Raw genomic sequence first — 20,894 nt, 5'->3', positions numbered from 1 at the left:
AGAGATGGGAAGTTCGATTCATTTTGAAGAATCGGTTCAGTAAGAACGATTCCCTAAAATGATTCGTTCATTCGATTCGTTCATTTGATTCACAGATGTTCCAATAAAAGTATGAACGAATTACACACTGGATCTTCATTTCTATTCAGCGATACCTTTCGTTCGTTACTACAGTATTTACTTCACGTTCATTTTTTGCTCACTAGATGACAGCACATTGCAGTTCACTGCATTAGTGGTAAATTGACACGGTCGTCCACTGGTTGTAAAGATGTATTAAAGACATAGTACATATACTTAAAGAGATAGAGAAATGGGTACCGGTATATAAAATAATATTTAATATTTCCTACATTATTTGACTCTACTGTAATGTTATAAAGTTATAATATTTAGGCTACGTAATCATTAACCAGTAATGAAAAATAGAGATAAAATACTTAAACAGGTCACAGATTTTACAGTTTGAACAGTAAAAGGAAGTTGAGAAAATTTTTATAAAACATAAAAATCCAAGAAAGTGTACTTAATTGGTGTGTGTGTGTTTTCCCTATCTCTTTTACATTTTTTGTCTAAAGATATTATACAAATGGTACAATTTATGCGTTATAATATTCATAAGTTTTGTTTTTGAATTTTCCTGTAGGCCTAACTTCATATTTTTAAACTTATGGTGGGCTTCATTTTCTATATTTCATAAATGGTTGGCGATTTTATATTATTCTGTTTAGGACAAATATATTTTTTAAGTATGTGATAAGGAATACTAGCTTTCGTATCCATGTGATTAATTTAGACGTATGAATATGAAGAAGTTAGCCTATATAAGTTTAATTAATTGGATTAAAGTGGAATGGTACCGGTAATTAAAAAAATAAATAGTTGATGTAATGCGAACACTTATTTTCTACCCTTTTTAAAACATTAAGGAAATAGATATTCTACTTTAGCAATTCATTATATCCAAACATGACATTGACAACTTCGTTCTATGCGATTAATAACAGCTGATTTTAACAAAGTTCCTCTACCAGCTACCAGATGTCGCAAATATCGCAGCGTATGAAACGATCACGTCTTACTGGGCGGAGCTAGGCATCTGCTAGTGAGCTGACCGATAAGGAACCTGGATTCAGAAGATTCAATATACAAAACTATTCATAACGAGTGAGATCCGAGAGGACGTTCGATTCAACTTTCGATTCAGGAAGGAATCTATTCATTTCGTTTACTGAATCATGATTCGTTCGTTTCAATGATTCGTTCATTATGAACGACTCGTTCATAATCTCCCCACCACTAATCTGCTAACTTCATTGTATGTTCAGCAATGGAAGTATTTTTTTATGAATGAAATAATACCACGCTAGGATTAAGAAATCTAGACGTGCTGACATTTTAGCGGTGTCGGATTTGAGTCGACTGAAGGTGGATTAATTCGATGTAATCATCAGCTGCCGCACTGATTGATATTAAATATCTGCCGTCCCGCCGGCCAAAGATGAAGTTTCTGCTGGCTTTTATTTCCGATCAAGCGTCATCGCGCAAGCTTTACCGAAAATGACAGTGTTGATGAAGAAATGCTACTCTGAATGATAAATGCCATTGTGGATATCAACTAGGCTATAATTACTAAAATTCTTGATTGGATGAAGAAATGGATGCTGAAATAGGAAAGACTGGAGAATGCTGGGTTTGCAGTGAAAGATCTGCCCTTGGACAGAACACTATGAATGAATGAATATAAATTAATAGGCATATGAACCACTTTCTTTTTTTGGGTGTTATGTGATTTGTGCGCACTATGAGCTATTCCATTTCAAATCGACTGAAATATAGAGAAAATTGACCTTACAATTTCTAAATACAATGAAACTTTTTTTTTGTGCGTAGGGAACTGTGATGCAATGCTTTGTGCAAAGTTTGAGGCATCAGAACTTCATAGTGTTTAAATTAAAAATATTTAAATTTATCGTATTTTCATAAAATTTGCAAATTTAAACTGTTGTAGCTCCGTAACCCTTTCACCCAATGACCAAAATCATGGTTTATTTTGATGCTGAGAAATTAAAGTTTATATTGACATATAAACAGATTTTCTTACTTTTTATGGAAGTGGAGAAATTTAGATTTTTCCTCATTAAGACGCCTTTGGCTAGGAAAAAATATTTTAAAAATATATAGTTAGATTCCGCATTGAAAGTACAAATAAACACATATTTTTTACTGATGGTATGTTGATAAGAAAGTATTGAAAATATCAAATAAAGAAAATAAATAGTAGCCTACGCGCGTGAACTAACCAGCTGACTGAGACGGGAGCTAGCCGAGACAAGCAAGGCCAGGAGACAAACACGTCATGTGTCGTCTAGTAGTCATGGCTGTGCTAGCTTCATCACAGGTTTTCATAAACACAGGAGTAAAATGACTCCCAACACTCGCTTATCTTCAGCTCTCGGCCAGTGCTTGCGGTACTGCGCCGTTCAAGTCTAGGCGTGTGAAAAATAATTTATTTAATACCCTCGAAACTTATTGCCGTACCACTAAGCAAACAATGCCGAATCTCTCTTAATAATGCAAAGTTTTTTCTCAATATTTTGTTACATTTTTACAAATTATCAAAAAGCCTAAAAGTAAGTAAAATCAGATTATCTGTCTCTCTGTGTACAATAAAAATAAGGATTACTTCTTAACATGACCTACCAAATGTCAGCTTCAAAATAAGCTCTCGTTCAATGTTCTGCAGTCCAGAGTTCTGAGCGCTGAAAGAGGCATGTTTTTATAAAATACGCTAAATTTGTCGCTCAATAATACGAAAACCGTTTGACTTTCGATAGTATATTTTTGAAAATGCACTCCCCTCAGCACCTTGTGCGAGGTGCATCCAGAAAGTAAGTTTCCCTATTTTTTTTTTTTAAAGAACACACACTTTCAGGAAAACATTAATTGGCAACAGGTACAGCAATGTTTCAGCTATTTTTCAACATAGCCACCATCAGAATTGAGACACTTGTCGTATCGTGGGTTCAACTTTTGTATCCCTCTGTCGTAGAACTCTGCCGCCTGTGGATGGAACCAGCGTGTGACAGACGTCTTCAGCTCTTCGTCGTTGCCAAAACGCTCACCGAAGGACAGGAATTTCTTGAGGTGCAAGAAAACGTGAAAATCGCTGGGAGCAAGATCAGGACTGTAGGGTGGGTGATCAAACAACTCCCAGCCAAATTCCGTCAAAACAGCTGCTGTGCGCCGAGCCGTATGTGGACGAGCAATGTCATGGAGGAGCACAACACCTGCAGTAAGCATTCCAGGACTCTTGTTTTGAATGGCACGTCGCAATTTTCACAGTGTTTCACAGTAACGGTCAGTGTTCACTGTTTCACCTCTTGGAAGGAAGTCAATGAGCAGAATGCCCTTCCTGTCCCAGAACACCGTGCACATCACTTTCCGTACCGACAGCGTCTGTTTGAATTTCGTCCTGACCGGAGATCCTCTATGCCGCCAATGCATTGACTGCTGCTTGGTTTCCTGGGTGAAGTGCGAAATCCAAGTCTCATCGCCCGTGACGGTCCTGTCGAGGAACTCGTCGCCGTCATCGTGATACCGTTGCAGAAATGTCAGTGCTGCTCCTAAACGTTGCATTTTGTGTTCGGGTGTCAGGTTTTTCGGCACCCACCTGGCACACACTTTTTTGAACAGCAGGTGCTTAGTGACAATCTCATGCAACAAGGATCGCAATATCTGCGGAAAATGGCTGCTCAGCTCCGTAATCGTGAAGCGACGGTTCTCCATGATGCACTGCCGCACCAGCTCAACACGATCATCATTGATGAGGGACGGTCGCCCACTGCGCTCTTCATCATGGACACTTTGACGACCTTCGAAAAACTGCCTACACCAGCGACGCACCATCTGCTTACTCATGATGTTCGGCCCATAGACCTGACAGAGCTGCCGATGAATTTCAATTGGTGCAATGCTTTGTGCATTAAAGAACTTTATCAACGACAGAACCTCGCAGGCGGCGGGAGAAGGAATAAGAGCTTCCATTTCGGACCACTGCTGCCACGCTACTGGCACCAGGCGGGACCTGTCCGGCTGGCATATGATTGATACGTCATAGATCTGTTACGCATGCGCAATTGACACGGCTAATTACGTTTACTTTCATGGGGAAAAAATCGGGAAACTTACTTTCTGGATGCGCCTCGTATAAGTAGGGAAAAAATTAGAGTATAAAAATATGCGAGGTTTTTTACTGATCGATTTCATATGGAATAGCCCCTATCTATAAAATAGTAAAATGATGAATGTACGACAATTTTATGCTAAAGTACGACACTTTTCATAAGTTTGTACGACTACTGCTTTCATTTATCTGGCAACCCTGTTAGGTCGTTAGACAGACATGGGATCCAGACAGAGAAAAGGAAATCAGGAGATCTATGTATTTCGTACTTATTTTACAGATTTTAGAATGAAAAGTAGGCTAGAATGTAATCAGAAGCTTCATCTCAGAGTTAAGCTTGAACTGGCACGTGACACTCGCTGTCTTGATGGTCCAATCGATTAGCGTAGTACTCACTGGAGGGTGCCGTACCGGTCAGACGACTCCGTGACGCAGACTCCGAGGAATTCGGCCTCAGCGATAGGCTGTCCGTGTCACCTACAAACGCTATCAGAAAATGGCAAATACATCTGAAAAATTAAACGAGCGCCGCCCACGACTTGCCTGTGGGGCAGAGAAAGTCAAACCGGGCGCCATCCTGTTAGTAAATAACTGCAGAGAAATGTGCTGCGTCATAATTTGTTTATAATAAGAAGAAACACTTTTCTATCGAAATGAAAGTAAACTGGCATCAACAAAAGTTGAATGTGAAGTAGGGCGCCTCCCGACGCCCGCCCAGCGCGAACCGGTCACGTCAAGGCACTCTTCTTGGGTACGTGCCCACGTGCGTCTACCCAGAATTATAGTCACAAAGTAAGGCAATTGTTTGTTCCAAATCTAAGCAACATCAACTATGTGAGCTATTCGCAGTCATAAACAAGCGGAATGAAATTTGTGTTTAGTTCTTTCACTAAATAATAGCATAAAATGGTCTAAAGGGTCATTCACAATGAAAATTAAACATAACGTAAGCCTTAACTTAACGTTACAGTAAAATCAAGAAGACATACCATCATTCACGATGGGAACATAAAAATAACAGCAAACATACTTGGTAACTATGGAAACATAACAACGACGCCATTTCCTCATATTCTGTCGCATACTTCAGCGCTCCACGATTGTGTTCTGTTTGCAAATCACGTAAGCATAAGCATGAAAGTTTGGAGTTTGCAAACTTTCATGTTAACGTCTTACGGTAATGTTTATTTCAATGCTTATGTGAATCATTGTGAATGATCCCATTTGCTAGCCTGGGCGCAAACTTCTGTGTTTATGTTACGGATATGTTTAATTTTCATTGTGAATGGGCCTTAAGAGGAGTAGTGACCTCGTTAAAAACCTCGGTTCAGCTAGCTGGGGTTTTAGAGTCCCTCGATAACAACCATTTAATTTAAGAGTTGAAACAATGAGCATATTCCTTTTGATTGGTTGGATCTAAGCATGACTTCCATTAACATACAATTAATAAATCTAGGTACACATATGTACTCAAAAATAAATTGGATCGATGAAATAAATTTCTCATTATCTGTAATATCTAGACACTAGAGTTCCTTTATAATGAAATGCATTGCCTCTGATCCCATCAACAATTACATGTGTAATGAATTGACGCCACTTAAAATGAAAAACAAATCTCCTATGTTAAGTAAAACCATAGACCTAATAATGTTTAGTTTTTAATCTTCCTCAACTTACTGAGATTCCCAAAGGGAAAGAATGTTAAACATTAACATTTAAGATATGACATTAAAATCTCTTACAAGACGTTTGTGTACAATAACTGAAATTTACAGTGGATGTTTTACAATAATTAAAATTTCCAGTAAAATAAAAAACAGATAAAAAATAGAATGAGAAAATTCAACTGTAATTTGAATTGAAGTACAAGTATTGCCGTAAAATCTGCAGAGAACCCTTCAAAGCTATCATAGAAATTTCCTTAATTGGTGCTGTTGGGACTCCAAATGTATGACAGAATGAGACGAATTGTTTTGTTATGGTCCCTCTAGCTTATTTTACTTATTTACTTTTAAGGAATCCGGAGGTTCATTGCCGCCCTCACATAAGCCCGCCATCGGTTTTTATCTGAGCAAGATTAATCCAGTCCCTACCATCATATCCCAACTCCCTCAAATCCATTTTAATATTATCCTCCCACTTACACCTTAGACTCCCCAAACGTCTTTTCCCCCTCAGGTTTTCCAACTAACACTCTATATGCATTTCTAGATTCACTCATACGTGCTACATGACCTGTCCATCTCAAACGTCTGGATTTAATGTTCATTATGTTGGGTGAAGAATACAATGCGTGCAGTTCTATGTTGTGTAATTTTCTCCAGTTTCCTGTAACTTCATCCCTCTTAGCCCCAAATATTTTCTTAAGCATCTTATCCTCGAACACCCGTAACCTCTCTTCCTTTATCAATGTGAGAGTTCAAGTTTCACAACCATAAAGAACAACCGGTAATATAACTCTATTCTTAATATTAACATAGGTACATGCATTGAAAGTATTACTTTAACGCTAAATATGCTTGAGCGAAATATTACGTCAATTTTGAACTGCAGAAAAACGACAGAATTGAACTTAGCCCAAGTCAATCTTGTTCTAACACGAAGTCCGCTTTCATAAAAACAATGTGCGGCTCCTGAGGGAGCAGCATGGCTTCAGCGAGGACCATGACTGGTTTTGAAACAAGCTGCCTAACACCTCTGGTCCAATACATTTTTAAACAGCGATTTTCTTAAATATAAAAATATTATAAACTGCTGCAATACAGTAGGCAGTTACTGTATGTGAATTTGTGAACAGTTAATTCTAATTAAACTATACATTCTACAAATGAAGCCAAATGAACAAGTGTCTTACGTACATCTTCTTAAGAGGCAATGAGTTTCATTTGTATGCGACTTTCGGATGGTAGTTCAAGAGCATGAACTACAAACATTGATATCGTTCGTAACACAATAAAGGAACTGAACTGTTGCGAAAAGAGTAAAACGTATGAAAAAGTATTTGTCACCTTCGTGGCACACTTCTTCTCTGGTGACCCGATCAAATACAGCAGTTGTCTGAAGAACGACGTCTGTGCTATTTAAATATTTTGAAATAATATTGCGTAATACTAAAACTGCTTTTTTTTCATAATTACGTCCAACTATTTCATCGGTTTCAATATATTTTTATAATACGTAATTATTATACTTTCGTATGGAGAGACAAAGATTTCCAGACTAACACAATTTTATTAAATTTCAACAAATGTTCGGAGAGTTAAGTCAACTTAAAAAATCACATGCCTTCAAATCAAGCAACACTTCGGTAGTTTTAATATATTGGAGCCTTCGGTAGCAAGATTTATCAACGATGAAAGAGTAATGGAACGGAGAGAAATTCTCTCCGGCACCGGGATTTGAATGCGTAAATCACTTCGTGATTTAAGACGGCGCTTATTCCGTCGGATCCCGGCCAACTAGTCACTCATAACGAGTGCACCTCAGCACATGTGTGGACTTCAGTCCTACGTTCATAGACATCTATGACGTAGTGCAGAGGGCGGCCACTAGAGGGAACCCAAGCGTTGGAACTTAAACTGAGACGATTCTGTCCGACACCGGGATGGGTATCCGGTGTGGCTTAGTGGATAAAGCATCAGCACGTAGAGCTGAAAACCCGGGTTCAAATCCCGGTGCCGGAGAAAATTTTTCTCCGTTCCATTACTCTTTCATCGTATGATGACGCAGAATATATGCGTGGAAATATCATATGTACTTCGGTACATTAAAATAATATATAAGATTTATCAAGATTAAACAGAAAATCAATTTCTTAAAGAGAAGATCTGAGTACAATTTGTTTGAACACAAAATAAATTATTAAATACGTAGTAAATAATTCATATCTGGCCTACCATTATGAACATCAATAAATAGGCCTACATACACTACATAACCCTACATGTTGCAAAAAAATAAATTAATGTGCACAGAACACAACTTTCATTCGTTAGCCGAAACGGACAAACTGATCGAACTACCATTAAGGATGATAATATCGACAAAGACGAAGGCCTCTATCGCATTTTCACACGGATGTCAATTTTGACGAATTATAACGAATTTCTCGGATAACTAATCTTCGGAAGTTATCGTGTTCTATTATTTTTATTTTAAATTTCTACTTCATCGTGGGATCAGTTTGTTGAATTTAGGCTACAAAATCTATACCAATATAATAAAAAACATATCATCAAAATTTTATAACAATCTCATTGGAGAGGAACAAATGGGATTTCGTAAAGGAAGGTCATGCGCAGATGGATATTTTACAATGAAACTATTATTAGAAAAACACAAAGAATTTAATATCGAGACACATATGGCTTTTGTGGATTTCAAGAAAGCCTTTGATAAAGCAGACAGATCAAAGTTATTACACATTTTAGTAAATGACAATGTTCCACAACAGTTTATCCACAATATTCATAACATATATAACCAAAATAAAATAACAATTAAACAAGATGGTAAGCTATCACCTTGGACACCCATCAATACTGGCGTAAGACAAGGATGTGGATTATCAGCCATTCTCTTTATTATTTATATGAACCGAACAATTAAAGAGTGGAAGAAAACTCGCCATGGATATATACAAATTAAAAAAAACCTTCAATTGGATTCAATTCTCTTTGCAGATGATTTGGTATTATTAGCACTGTCAGAAGACGATCTCCAAAGGTCAATATATAATTTGCAGCAAGTAGCAGCCACATACAATATGGAAATTTCAACAGATAAAACAAAAATTATGGCATTCTTTGGGAAATAGCCAATACAATGTAAAATTTGTCTCGATAATAAAATATTAGAAAGATGTAATAGTTTCCCATACTTAGGTTACAATCTTTCCATTTTTGAAGAATTGGACATATCGCAGAAAATTAATAAATACACAAGAGCTATGGGCATTATAAATAGTGTGATGAAACCATCCTTGGTTCAGAAACACACCCGCATACGTCTCTACAACACATTGGCACGACCGATGCTCAGCTATGGCAGCGAAGCATGGACACTGAGGAAAGCAGATAAAAGCAGAATAACGGCTTGTGAAATGCCAAGAACAGCGGGCTATACTAAATGGGATCTGAAAAGAAATTGAGAAATTTTAAAGGAACTAAAAACTCAACCAGTTTTAGATTCCATTGTTCTATATCAGTCTAATTGGAAACATCATTTGGAAAGAATGAGTAATAGTAGACTCCCAAAGGCAATTTATGATTATGTACCACATGGCCAAAGATCTGTGGGTCGTCCTGCTAAGAGATGGCGTGAAAATTTTATGTGAGACCGTAACAGGCCTTGTGGCCTAACACTTGTCAGGCGGAAGAAGAAGAATTTCTACTTTATAAAAATAATAATATCAAAATGATAGACTATTTTATTTAACACTAGCCGGACCCGTGCGCTCCGCTGCACCCGTTAGAAATAAATATAAAGTAATTACATAATTAAAATAGGACATTTGATCCAGGAAACATTCGTGTTTGATAGAAGGATAAATCGTTTAATATGTTACTTAATTTAAATTGTAGTTAAAATATTAAAATGCGATCATTTTGATCCAGAGACCACTCATTTGGTGCAATGACAATTCCTTTAACATGTTTTTTAATTGTTATTACCAATTATTTTTGGAAAAGCGAAAATTAACAGAAAAATTTTGGCTACAGATTTATTATTATGTTTATATTATATTATATTATATTATATTATATTATATTATATTATATTATATTATATTATATTATATTATATTATATTATATTATATAAAAAGTGTGTTGACAACGGATGTACTCGAATTAGAAAGTTTTTAATTTGTTGTGGGAGCTCTTGAATCTCAGGAGGAACAACTTTTACAACAGCGCAACATAATCTGCTTGGCTCATTACCCAATTTTTTTGCATTGCATTTATTGCATATATATTTTATGTATTTTAACATGATTCAATTGAGCATAGTTAAAATTTGAATTATAAAATAATGCATTGCTAAGCTAACGTACTATTACTGCATACTAAATCAATACACCCTCGTTGTTCGTTAATTCTCTGAGATAAAAATGAATATGTTCATAAACATTATTTTAAGAAATACAGGAAATGAATATACAGAATAACCTATCAAGTTTTCTGTGCATAAGAAGCTATTTTAATCTTACCTGTCCTCAATTCACTCACAAGTTACTGTAATAACATTATAGCATTATGTCCATCCAGAGAAACTACACTTTCCAATGATGAAATAATAATTAATTATACAAATCGGTTAATTTAGCTTCCAATATTACTTCATACAAACACAGAAACATTGTCTGTAGGCTATGCTTCATAGCTTTCGATTGTTGTGTCCAAGGCCCCTTATAGACGAAGTCATTTGTTTTTTATTTCAATACACCGCCTTAGATGGCAGTTATTTCAATTTTAAACTCATTTATCTCATTAAATATCAGTCCTATCAAAATTTTTCAAAGAATAAAACTTATCGGAAATTATTTTTAAATAAATGTTTGTTATGTAACATTTTTCATAAAAATCAATAATAAGCGAGATATTTCGATTTATTTAATTCAGGCCCCTTATAACCCCCCTTTTAAATAATGTATTTTGAATGCCATATAATCTAAGTTACAACGAACTTAATTTATATTCCAATTTTAATCGAAATCCATTCGGCCATTATCGCGTGAAAAGGTAACAAACATACAGACAGACAGATAGACAAAAATAAAAAAAAAAAGCGATTTTCGGTTTCAGGGTGGTTAATTATATATGTTACGACCAATTATTTTTGGAAAATCGAAAATTACCAGAAAAATTTCGGCTACAGATTTATTATTAGTATAGATGTTTTAATACTTTTACTTCAAATGTGTAAACAGTGTACTCCGGAATGTGCGACAAACGCGCGCTATACACGTGCGACCAGAGGCGTACTTGCGTGGGAATTGTGAGGAAATACCTTCAGCGGCAACCACTTGCGTTAATGAGATACGACCAGATGATTACGATCGCCCCACCCGAGCAAAACACCCGTTGCGTTCGGTTCTGTTCCTATTAAAGACTTCGGTTTGGTGCCCAACAATCAATTTCGAGCACAGAGACGATTCCACTCCGGGGGCTATATACCACAGCGGAGAGCAGAGTGTGGGGCGTTCGAGTAAGAAATAACGAATGTGCTGCCCTCAACTCGCACGTACTCCTCCAGCATTCACAACGGCAAAAACTCCGAAGGCGAGAGTTTGTTTTTTATGCATCACGGTCTTCTGTTGTTTTCTTCCCACGTTTGGAAGAAAATAACTTGTTATTCTGCTACTCATGATGATTTATAACGCTTTAAGACAGCCAAGTAATGCTCTGAAGCGGTGTTTCGCAGTCGGTGCTTCATGAGCTTTCCTCAATGGCCTGCTATCAGTGTAACATTAAATTATGTCAAATGAGACTTTAAAACGTTTCTTCTAAGGAAAGAAGATCTTGACAGTAATGACACCGTTACTTTATATGCTAGGAACTAATTATGTTCTAGGCAGTTCTTGATGTGCTTCTTACTATCTAATACTACCTAGAGTCTAGTAAATAACGAAATTAAATTATGTAAATGCCTATAATAGTAATATGCGTTACAAGAGCGGTATGTTGACGTTTTCGTGTTCGAGGAAAAGATTGAAAAAGCGAAACGTAGTTCAGCTTTTTAATTTACGAGAACATGAAAACATATATACCACTCGTTTATCGTACATTATTTTGTGCGAAGATCGTTTATTACATACCTGAAAGACGAATTTCTAATTAGTTGCAATGAAATCTCCATCTTGGTTTCTGTTTAATGACGGCAACTTCGGAAAACCAAAATATCTTTCTTCAACATTGTTGCTATAAAATTTTTTCTGTGTTTACTATACTCCAGCAGGCCGTGATATACGTCTGTCTTTTTTTCCCCCCAGTCTATAAATGCGAACTTAAAACAAACGGTAAGGTTATGTAATGATTTATTTTTCATTTTAATATTTTAACAATATTATTTATATAACATATTGCAGTAATAACATCGGCATATGGAATCTTGTTGATTTTTTCACGGCTTCCTTAATGTTAGTTGTATCAGGAATGCAATAAGTTTCGTGGAGTAGTAGACTTTACTTCATGTTTGCAAATATTTAAAAATAATAATTAACATTGCAATTTAGGTGAAATTGCAGTGGTAAGTTTCCAATTTATAATTACTACTATGTTAAACGTCTCTAAAAATAATATGTTAAAAACCTAAAGAAGTAAAATGAATGTCGCGCTTAAGCGGTAAGAAGAGGGAAATTGTTATGTGTGTTATGTTGGGAATACTGAATGTTGTATTTCACACTTACCGCGTATTGGTTCTGTGCGGAAAACAAGCAAATACGCACGATTTCGCACAAAATAATCTTATTATATAATGTACAACATATGAAAATATAATAAATGTCAGTGTTAGAAACTGAAATGTAGCTGTTAGGTACATTTAAAAGAAAAGTCATACTATATAGTGAAAAAATACAATCACTATCTCTACCATCAAAGCTTAGGCCAATTCGTTCGGCAAAATCAGTACAGGTGCCCATCTCTTGTGTGGTCGTCCTACATCGTATCTTCTTTGCTGGTTATATCTATGCAATTATAATTTACATTAGAAATTCCTCCTTTCAAAGTAGATACACCCAATTAGATCTATACCAATGGGTAGTAAGAATAAAGCCTAAGTACTTTCTCAAGGTTTATACTTTTGAGTATGAGCACTTCCTGTGATTATATAGGCTACTCGTAACCACTAGAACATACTCATATTCGTAAGAATAAAGACATTCTACCTAACGCGAATATATACTCATATGTACAGCCTTTTTGATCGTTTAAAAGTTAGTATGTACTCGTGTTACCTATCCTCTTTGACCACATTGCACCGTGATGCTCAGTTTTTTTTTTTTGTAGACTTTCACATGCTATCCGCATGCTGTAGTGGTTTGTGTTTTGTTTTTTATAAATAAATAAGTAAATAAACAAACAAATAGTGAATAAACAAATAAATTATTAAGAAATTAATTAAATAATAAAATTAATTAAATAAACAAATAAGTAAATAAATGAATAAATAAATGAACATGAAAGAGAGAGTGAATCAGATAAGTGACGTTAATAAACAGGAAACAAGAAAACAGTACTGGGAAATCATCATTACGGGATGTTGGACACAGATTACAATCCATTTCTAGAATTCCAGTTATGCTAATTCTATTATAATTTGAAGTTTCAAGTAATTGCATTTTGCAATTCAAATTTTACAAAATAAACTGTAATTGTTAATTATACTTAACAATATAATCTAACCTTATAATTTGATAGCCATTCATATTTTTATAGGTTATGTTTTTCATGAATAACAAATACGTGTTTAACCTTTTTCATATTCACTTTTGTGAAGCGTTAAAGGCTTCTGAAGTTCACGTCTTTTTTTTTTTTCTATGATGTACAACATTAATAAATTCTGACATTTTTTTTTTATTTAACTTTAAACTGAACACAAATCAACAAATATTCAGAATTGAACCTGGTACAAACCATACTCAGAATAACATGAGAACGAACTTATAAATATGAGAATATACTAGCTTTTATTCTTATCAAGCACGAGTATATATTCTGTACAAGATGGACACATGAGTATATTCTACTATGCTTCCATGTTATAAGTATGTAATCAAAAATGAGTAGGTACTCAAATGTTTTTATTCTTACTAACAAGAGTATGTACTAAAAAAAAGTCCAGTATATACTATACAGTCGTGTTTATTCTTACCACGGAATATATCAATATAATATTATATTTAGTCAGTAGGCTATGCTTTCTATTCTTAAATCCTTGAATTATTATCCCGTTATTTCTTATCCATTAGAACAGGATGATATAGATCAGCGTTTCTCAAACTTTTTTGAAGTGGAGACCACTTTTAAAGTCAGAACAGTTCCGCGGACCACCTTACTCTTGTTCCCTTCGAAAGCAAATTTATCATTTTTGTAGCTTATTTTAATACCAGTATACTTATATTTTAAAATAGAAATAATTAATTAATTAATTAATTATAATACTTTTCTAATTATATCTTTGTAGCCAATCACAAGTAACTTATAACAAATTCTGTGCATTATTGATTCATTGCGTGCCTGTTAGCACTTAGTTGTTTGAAATCCTTCGTGTGTGGTACACGCTAGTAGTTGTCCAGGTCCCTGTTAAATAGTGCCCATCTCGACATCGCTGCCTGTTGTAGGGGTGCGTTTGCGTGTTGAAAAGGGTAGTCAAATAGTGTGTGTGTTCTGAAATTGATCTGTGTGTTCAGAATTTGATTAGGGTGTGTTTTAGTGTGTCTGTATATTTCATATTGTTCTAGTGTGTTGAGTTTTTGGTTTTTGGGTTGTATGTGTAGAAGCCTACTAGATCTAATAAGCTCTGATGATGATGTGAAGGATACACCGAAACAGCTGTAAGCCACACGTGGTTATATAATTTAACACTAGTACGTTTGCCATTTAATCAATCATTTAAACTTGAATGTAAGACTACACAACAACTGGACTAAGGTTATACAGGGACATCATTTTATTTTTACTTCAATTTTTATTGTACCTGAGTTTTTGAATGTACTTCACTCCCACCCCTTCTACTAATGAAGTTTCAACTGTTTTCCAGACAGAATCAAGGCCGCTTATAGTAAACAGCACTGAGTTACTGAGTATAGTACGTTCCAGAAATATGTTTGCGTTTTCCAGTAACGAAAGAACTTTTAATATTGAATCATATTTTCGCACAGGTACTGTCCGTTTGCCTACGTCACATCCCGATTTCCCCCACCTGCTTCTGCACGGCCCTCTGTAAAAGCAGGGCTGTCTTAGCTCTTTTCTGAAAACATTAATTTCTGTTAGGAATGGTCGTTTACATAATATTATACAACTGTTTAAAATAACTTAAATAAAAGGGCCTCGTTAAGTAATTAACTGTCACGTGATTTCCCTCCTTTCTACGATCCTGCGGCATAACCACTTGAACGGAGAGTAGATAGCATGTCTGAGTAATTTTATCTATGCGGGTCGGGCAGAAGTGAAGATTGAATTTACATTACATAAGGTACTCTTTTATAGAGTAGGTACAGAATTATTTCAACATGAGTTACTAGTACGAAGGACGAAATTGGTAATTGGAATTAGATGCAATAGTCTATAGTGCGATAATATGCACAAAAGAACTGAAGCCTGTAGGCTATCGAAATGAATGGCTACCATCTTCAAAAATGTGTTTAAATATCCATTTTATGATTATTTTTCAATTGAACTTCATTATTCTCTATATTGTACGCTAATGTGCTGTAGACAGTATAATATACACTACATAATGAACACGTTCGCATGGATAGCTCAGTTCGTGAGTAAAAACACTCATTCTTAATACAGTACTGCATTTTGATTAAATAAAAATCCTAATGAAAATTATCGAACTCAAAATCGCGATATTTCCTAGTTTGCGTAAACGGATGAAGTACTTTTCTTCCCTCCTATACCTAGTAAAGTGTTGTGTTTGTGTTTTACGCCAGTATCATCGAACTCCAGTTATGGAAGGGGGTAGCGAACGGGTTTTCCGGTTCTCTAAAGGTATAGCCAGGTTAATATTAAAAATGTTAGTAAAAATAAAATGATGTCCCTGTACAACTCCATTTGATGATAAATCCTGACCTAGATAATTTTGATTTTAATAAATTTAAGAAGGAAATTAACAAGATTATTCAGTATTCATGTCTATTTCGCCATTTTTTTTTCTTTTTCTGAATTTCAACATACTTCATTCATTCCAGCTTATATTCTGTTTTTGACTTGATTCTCTACTTTTATCTAAGCAATTATCCCTGTTTTGTAATAATTATATTGGTTTTATAATATTATTTAATCTTTATTATGTTCCATTTAGCACAAAATAGTTATTTATAGGAACCGCCCCCGAACAGGACCTTGCTCAAAAGGGTGTGCGTTACGTCAATAATACGTATTTATTTTGTATTGTATGTAGCAATAAATAAAATACTAATACTTATATTTTTTCCTAATGTGTTTGTTGTTGTACCATTTATTACCTGAAATTTTTATTTGTTATAAGACTTTAAGTATCTCTACCGTTTTGGAAGAATATATCAAGCACAGACTGGAATTGGAACACCTGCTCAATTCGTGTTTGGTTCATTATTACTCTATTTTAAATCTGGCGAGTAACGGCAACAATATTAGTTTTTGTACGTTACATTTTACAATAATTATGATTATTTATTACTAGGCCTATATTTAATTTAAAAACCAAGTCTCTACAGTGCTTCTTCTGAGACTGCAAGTAACACCAAATCATTTCCAAAGGCCAATAAATTTAATTTCTGCCTTCCAATGTTCAGAAACTATTCAAGTCTCAAAATTTCTATTCTCAAAGAAGACATCTAAATAAATGCTACATAAAATGGGTGGTAATAGACATCCCTGTTTAACAAGTCGGAATTTAAAAGTAATTCCTTTTTTAATGCAAATGTATGAAATATAAAACAAACTTTTTACTGCTTCTGCAAACTGTAAAGGCCCATTCACAATGAAAATTAAACATAACCGTAACATAAACACAGAAGTTTGCGGCCAGGCTACCAAATGGGATCATTCACAATGATTCACATGAACACTGACATTAACATTGCCGTTAAACGTTACATGAAAGTTTGCAAACTCCAAACTTTCCTGCTTATGCTTACGTGATTTGCAAACAGAACACAATCGTGGAGCGCTGAAGTATACGACAGAATATGAGGAAATGGCGTCGTTGTTATGTTTCCATGGTTACCAAGTATGTTTGCTGTTGTGTTTATGTTCCCATCGTGAATGATGGTATGACTTCTTGATTTTACCGTAACGTTTACATTCTTAAGTTAACGCTAACGTTATGTTTAATTTTCATTGTGAACGAGCCTTAAGTGGGATTCTATGAGACAGCTCCAATTCAGAAAGTTCCATTCCTGCTCACATAAGTATTTTTTTTATACAAGGCTCTTCCGACATCGAGAACAGTATGTTTCTAATGGCAGGTACTTGACTGTTCGTCATTCACCCACATGAAGCCAGTTGTGTGAACCAGGGATGCGGAACATGTACTACTGAGTACCTTCCCCTCTTTTTCTCCTTCAACCCAGTCCAATGCTAGAGCCGAGCACGTGGTCTTGATCCTTGTCTGCTGTGATCACTGACGTTGACCCATTACTCTCCACGAAACTTGCGTTTACTTATCGAGTAAAAAAAAGAAGATGGCTTCGAAACGGAGGTTTAATTTCTACGATGAATGAGAAGATGGAAAAGCGGAATATTTACGTAAGATCAAACAAAAGAACTTTCGTCATATTCAATGCTATAAGTACACGCCACTGCAATGAGGCAATGTTCCCCGCCGCTACTTCATAAACAAACGGTTCTAAACCTTGGATGGGGTTGAAATGAACATTTTACCCACGAAGCTCAATCCCCCATCGCTGCAGCTGGTATGAATAAGTGTAAAAGTTATTAATTTCAGTATCATCATTATAATCAACACTATTTCCATCCTCAACGCTCAGAAGTTGGCTCTTCTAACCTCACACTCGCTACGATTATGAAACCAATGTTAACACTAACAAGTAGCGGGACTCCCTCTTTATGTGGTCAGCATTGTGTACGACCATTGCTTGAGACAATAGAGAACAAATACAAAGTAATGGGCAGGAGGACGATAAATTTCCATTTCTCTGCTGAGAATCGAATCGAAATCCACTGAAGAGACAGACTTAAAATCGTTACTTGAACTATGGTGGACAGTCTCGCACCGAAGCCGCGTGATCTTAGGCGTCATGCCTTAGACCAGCGACATGGAATGAGTGCTTGTTCGAGTCTTCATGAAGGAAGACATTTTCTCACGATATTTCATGGGACTGGTGTCCACCCAGCAACCAGCATCATGATGAACTTGAGAAGCTACAGTGAGTAACGAAATTTAGTTTCAAAAGACAGCTATATCGTGACGGGATCATGGTCACCCCCGTATTGATTGGATGACCGTTCATCTCTGCTGAGGCATGTGCACGTGATGCCAACAGTCAGCTGGTCGTCCTTGACCCGCTGTCGTCAACGGATATTTTATCAACAGTAATCTCACTAGAGGTTTTGATTTATCATGAGAAAATCAAAACTCGAGTGGGATTTAATTGACTATTACACGATTAGAAGAAAGTAGGCTATATAAAGTTAGAAGTAACAAAGTGTACAATAAAATATTAATTGGCTTACGAAAATACAACTGTCTTCAAATGTATTATTGTACCATCTCAACATTACGCTAGATGGCAGTAGTGTTTTATGATGATGTTTTCTTGTTACCGGTATCAGTTGTGCCAACTATGGAATCATCATTGAACTCCGTGGACTGTTACTAGTCAAGAAGGCTTTGTTAATTCAGTTTCATTTTTATTAAAACATTTGCATTCCATTTCAATCATCCGGATCCCAGTAATCAACGTCACTTGACAGATGATTTTCAATTAATTTTAGTATTAAACAATCTCTGATACGTGACTATCCATAATATATAGCAGAAGCTATAACAAACATAACCTAAATAATATAAACAAGTGTTAGAAAAGTTTTAATTAGGGATGATGAAATAAACAAGAAACGTTTTAATTAACGATGGGGCTGTTCCATGTGAAATCGGACAAAATTTCACAAAATCTGACCTCGCATTTTTTAAATAAAACAGTGCTTCTGTCATTGAAAGGCCTTCACTGGACAAGCCTAATGGTGAATTAAAATATCCCCAACTAGTATTACATTTCATTTTATAGAGCGTCAAATTTATCGTACTTTCGTAAAATTCTTAGCTTTGGAAGAACATTGCTCAGTGACATTTAGTGGTAGAATTTTCAACGACATCTCTTTTTAAAGCAGACTCAGAGAGTAATATAATGACTTTGGAGGGATTTTTTAAAAATTCTTATTCACTTGACTAGGCAGATTTATTTATTTTACTTTTTTTCTTTAAAAAATAGCTGAAACATAAAAATACGACAATATGGGCGACTTAATATAGAATGAAACACAGTTTACAGATCCAAAATTTTCTTTGGGTAAGGGTGAAAAAAAAAATAAAGAAAGAATTCTCATCGTGGATTTCTTCGCCGCGCGGCTGCATCCCACAGCTAGCTGAGCGTGCGTAGTTGGCCAACGCTAGCAGCTCGTAAGTTGCGTCATGCGAGTAGTTCAAGCATTTGAAAACAACTCGAAATGAAAGACGTATTTCTCTGAATACTAAAATAATTACATAATCCTACACTAACCTGTTACTGTTTACTGATGGTTACTTCAACACTATTGGCAGCATGGGAGAAAAGTTTCATTTCCAGCTTTGATGTGGAGACAGGGATGAAGGCATGCGATATTCTTGTTCCAGTGGACTTTCCTCAATAGAAGCGAGCGATTGATTTAATTTTGGAATCTCAATTTCTTTCTGAAAGTCATTAGAAGTCGTAGTAGTAGTAGTAGTAGTAGTAGTAGTAGTAGTAGTAGTAGTAGTAGTAGTAGTAGTAGTAGTAGTAGTACCGTCACTTGTATTATCAGCACTATCCACTTCAATAATTTCCTCTCCTGTTCTTTCCTCTGTAACACTTGGGTTACCTGCGCTTCCTCCTACATTAGTTTTATCACTGTGATAGGTATCAGAATTGGGATTTGTAATTTGTTCAGCACAATATTTAGAAGTACCGGTAATATCCGTAGGGGATGGTCTCATTATGTACCTAAATTGTATCAGTATGTAACTAATTAATTCCAATCCAGTTTTATGTTCAACTGTGTAAGCAAATCTTATTCCTGGCTGAGTGTAAGAGAAGACCTTACGGCCTTAAATCTGCCAGGATAAATAAAGCCATTATTATTATTATTATTATTATTATTATAGTCTTGTATAATTGCAGGAACACGTTTTACACATTCTCACAGAGTTTTTTAAGTTAATGGGAATGTTAAACTTTTCCAATATCCAATTTGGCACCACCTTCAACTTTTCTGTGGTACTTTTTCTATGTTATCGTTGGAAGGGGCTGAAGCAGCGATCTGTCCTAAAACGATTTTCCATTTTGGGCACCCTATAAAAAAGGATTTTACTTTTCAGTACCGATAATGTGCACATGTATTTTTGTGACGCGATTTTGTAATAGCATGATTGATAGCTATAATTCTTGCTTTTAAGGCAATACGTAATCGTCATCTTACCTTAACAGAGTAGTTTTTGTTGAATTTTCTGCAACACAATAAAAGAAAACTTTCAAACAATGGAACTGAATATCCTCTGTCACCCTGTAATAATATACGCAGAAGACTGGCTGGTGGGTCACGTAATCGTCTCATCCCTTGTGTTGTGACTACACACCAGCTGTTTCAAGGCCAGCTGATAAGAACATTCTGGCTCCTCTCACATCGCCGCATGACGCTGCAGGGAGCGCGTATTTTTATAGCGAGATTTGAAATATTTATTTTAAGGCTTTTCATTTAAAATAGCTTTTAAAAAAAAAATGTATGATTTTTGTCTCA

The 20,894-nt window shown here is 35.5% G+C and overlaps 1 protein-coding gene across 9 annotated transcripts in view; it reads right to left on the bottom strand.

Moving 5' to 3' along the window:
• The window catches only part of DAAM (disheveled-associated activator of morphogenesis-like protein), a 1,051,518-nt gene that overhangs the window by 95,714 nt on the left and 934,910 nt on the right, over positions 1 to 20,894 (bottom strand). The window lies entirely within an intron of this gene.

The sequence above is a fragment of the Periplaneta americana genome, chromosome 8, assembly GCF_040183065.1.
Source record: "Periplaneta americana isolate PAMFEO1 chromosome 8, P.americana_PAMFEO1_priV1, whole genome shotgun sequence".
Taxonomy (NCBI): Eukaryota; Metazoa; Arthropoda; class Insecta; order Blattodea; family Blattidae; genus Periplaneta; species Periplaneta americana.
The sequence above is the reverse complement of the archived record's forward strand: the minus strand, read 5'-3'. Positions and strand labels throughout refer to the sequence as shown.